This window comes from Macaca nemestrina, chromosome 8 (assembly GCF_043159975.1).
Source record: "Macaca nemestrina isolate mMacNem1 chromosome 8, mMacNem.hap1, whole genome shotgun sequence".
In the NCBI taxonomy this organism is placed as follows: Eukaryota; Metazoa; Chordata; class Mammalia; order Primates; family Cercopithecidae; genus Macaca; species Macaca nemestrina.
Window position 1 is genome coordinate 6,780,308 of NC_092132.1, and position 2,999 is coordinate 6,783,306.

General features: G+C 45.5%; 1 long non-coding RNA gene across 1 annotated transcript; it reads right to left on the reverse strand.

The window, feature by feature from the left end:
- Positions 1-1,088: 1,088 nt before the first annotated feature.
- LOC139355634 (uncharacterized) lies at positions 1,089-2,547 on the reverse strand. The gene is made up of 3 exons (XR_011606439.1): positions 2,452-2,547; positions 1,992-2,204; positions 1,089-1,700 (listed from the first exon to the last, which is right to left on the reverse strand). It is a non-coding gene; the product is annotated as an uncharacterized lncRNA (long non-coding RNA).
- Positions 2,548-2,999: the final 452 nt, after the last annotated feature.

The window sequence follows — 2,999 nt, forward strand, 5'->3', positions numbered from 1 at the left end:
TCCCAGAGTCCCATATATTTCAACCCAAACCTGGGGCTCAGAGTTCAGGTAAACCCAGAACAAGACTCAGATGTCCCCACAGATTTTAAGATCTTCGAAGATGAGATGCTTCATCCTCACTGCTGTGAGCTTGAAAAGATGCTTTCCTGGGTTGGGAAGAGACAGATAATTCACTCAAGTAGCCCAAGGAGTTGGGCTCAAACCTGGAGTGACCAGCACTTTCTAGCCAGACCTTCCTACTTGCTTTCTGCCAACTGCTACAGCCTGAGGGTCCATCTCTGCAAACCCCTTCTTTCTTAGAACGCCATGGGGAAGGTGCAGAAAGAGTTGATTCTGTGTTTTGGAGAAACTCAGCACCTGGTTCAGTAGATGCTCAATAAATACACAGCAGATATTCAATAAATAATGGATGAGACCAGGGGTTTCCCAAAGACCTCCGGGGTGTGTTTTGGGATGCCTGGGCCCACATGGGCTTTCTCCCATATGGGGTTGGTCATACAAGCTCACTCCTCTTCCAGTTGGAAGAAGGGGAATGAGTAGAATCCTGTCATATTGGCCTTGGCTCAGGGACCACTTTGCCTTCTGCACAGGGCACCTGCATGCTTTCTTGTTGGGGGCAGGTTGGAGACCTTCTGATCAGCAGCCCTGGCTTCTGTGGGCTAGGACTTGGAAGAACTTCCCCAGCTTGAGTGCAGCCAGGCTGCAGTGCTGGGTGACCCCCATTCATTTGTTGATTAGTCTCTCTGGTCCCTAAGAACTGCCCAGCTGCTTGGCTTTAGTGTTGCAGCCCATCCCCTTGCTGCCCAATGTACTCCAGCTGCTCGAAACTGGAGACATCAAAGAAATAACCAAGTAACCTCAGTTTCCTCCTCCATTAAATAAAATCGACAACATTAATTCACAGGATTTGGGTGAGGATTAAATTTTTTAAAAGTAGGGCAAACTAAACCATCCTTTACAAGAGTCTCTTTGGCATCTTTTAAAACACTTGAGTCAACCTTGCTCATTTGTTCACTTTAATTCAAGGAGAGGAGCTCTTTTTAAACCAGTGGGTGCTTATCTATTTTTCAAAGCATGTTCCCTTAAGCTTTATCATTTATTCCTTGCAACACAACTGTGATGGGCCAGGCGTAGATCTTTGCCCCTCCATTCATTAGGAAACTGTGTCAGAGGGGTGAGGCAATATGCCCAAAGTCATGCACAAAACTCCTGTCTCCCACTTCCTGGAGAATGCCCCACCTCCCTGCTCTGTGACACATGACACAGAAGCATGCTCTGAGCCAGCAGACAGCAGCCTCACTCTGGGCCGCCTTTACCTGTGTCCCTCCTGGACTCTCCTGCTGAGGTGAAGAGAGCTGACTCCAAACCTGTGTTTTTTAGAAATGTTCTCCAGGGCAAAGGAGAAGCTGTTTGTTAAATCATTAAAAGGAGGGAGGGTGTATTTCTGGCTGCATCTTTGACGTGGTTGGGGAGATGCTATTTTAGGGGAATCATTTTTTTCTCTTCCTTTTCTTTTCTTACCAATTGTGAACATTTGTCTTCAGGTTGCTTTGATGGTGCTATTTTGTGAAGCCAGGGTTATGAGGGTAATGTGTGTGGTTGAAGATAGTGGGCTCTCTGTGAAGCTGGTCTGAACGTTCATTTGGGAAGAGAGGGAATGTGGGGTAAGCGATGTAATCTGTTCTCCAGGTACTTGAGGCCTGAAAAGGTGCATACAATGAAGTAATACCAGACACAGACATTTCCAGACCAACTAATTCCCCATTTCTTTTTTTTTTAAATTATTATACTTTAAGTTCTATGGTGCACAACATGCAGGTTTGTTACATATGTATACATGTGCCATGTTGGTGTGCTGCACCCATTAACTCGTCATTTACATTAGGTATTTCTCTTAATGCTATCCCTCCCCAGCCCCCCATACTATGACAGGCACTGGTGTGTGATGTTCCCTGCCCTGTGTCCAAGTGTTCCCATTGCTCAATTCCCACCTGTGAGTGAGAACATGTGGCGTTTGGTTTTCTGTCCTTGCGATAGTTTGCTCAGAATGGTGGTTTCCAGCTTCATCCATGTCCCTACAAAGGACGTGAACTCATCCTTTTTTATGGCTGCATAGTATTCCACAGTGTACATGTACCACGTTTTCTTAATCCAGTCTATCATTGATGGACATTTGGGTTGGTTCCAAGTCTTTGCTGTTAGTGCTGCAATAAACATACATGTGCATGTGTCTTTATAGTAGCATGATTTATAATCCTTTGGGTATATACCCAGTAATATGATCACTGGATCAAATGATATTACTAGTTAGATCCTTGAGGAATCGCCATTCTGTCTTCCACAATGGTTGAACTAATTTACACTCCCACCAACAGTGTAAACGTGTCCTAATTCCCCATTTCTACAAGCATTGTTCCTAAGGTGTTCTTGGTTATTGCCTTCACTACTTACAATCCTGATGTATGGGAAAGAAGGAGTGAGAATAAGGAAAACTAGCCTTGTTCTGAGAGGCGTGCTTGGCTAAGAGGCCCCACGCTGACAATTTGACCTTTGGCGGCATAGTTAGCCAGGATCCTTTGTGTGCGGCAGGACAAGCTGTTGCCATGGAGACATTTGTGAGGTTGTCTGGCCTGGTCTCACTTTGGTTCCCTTCTGGAATGCCCCCTGTCATCACTGAAGAATAGAGAAGTTGACAGGGATGACAGAGCTCCCTGCCATTCATAGCGGGGCTATTCTCCATGGTCAGAGTGGATGGGGCATAGTGGGCAAATGACAGTCCTTCACTCTGAGCAAACATGGGCCAGGTGCTGGGGATACCACAGTGAACAGGATAGAGGTCCATTCTTAAGGAGCTCACAGTCTAGGAGACTGGTCTATAATTAACTCCCAAAGTGTGTTTCTGGGCAACATGTACAGGGACAGACACGCATGGAACAGAATCTGGCAATTGAATTTGATTAGAGCTATAAATAAAATTTATAGGTATTATAGAAGACTCC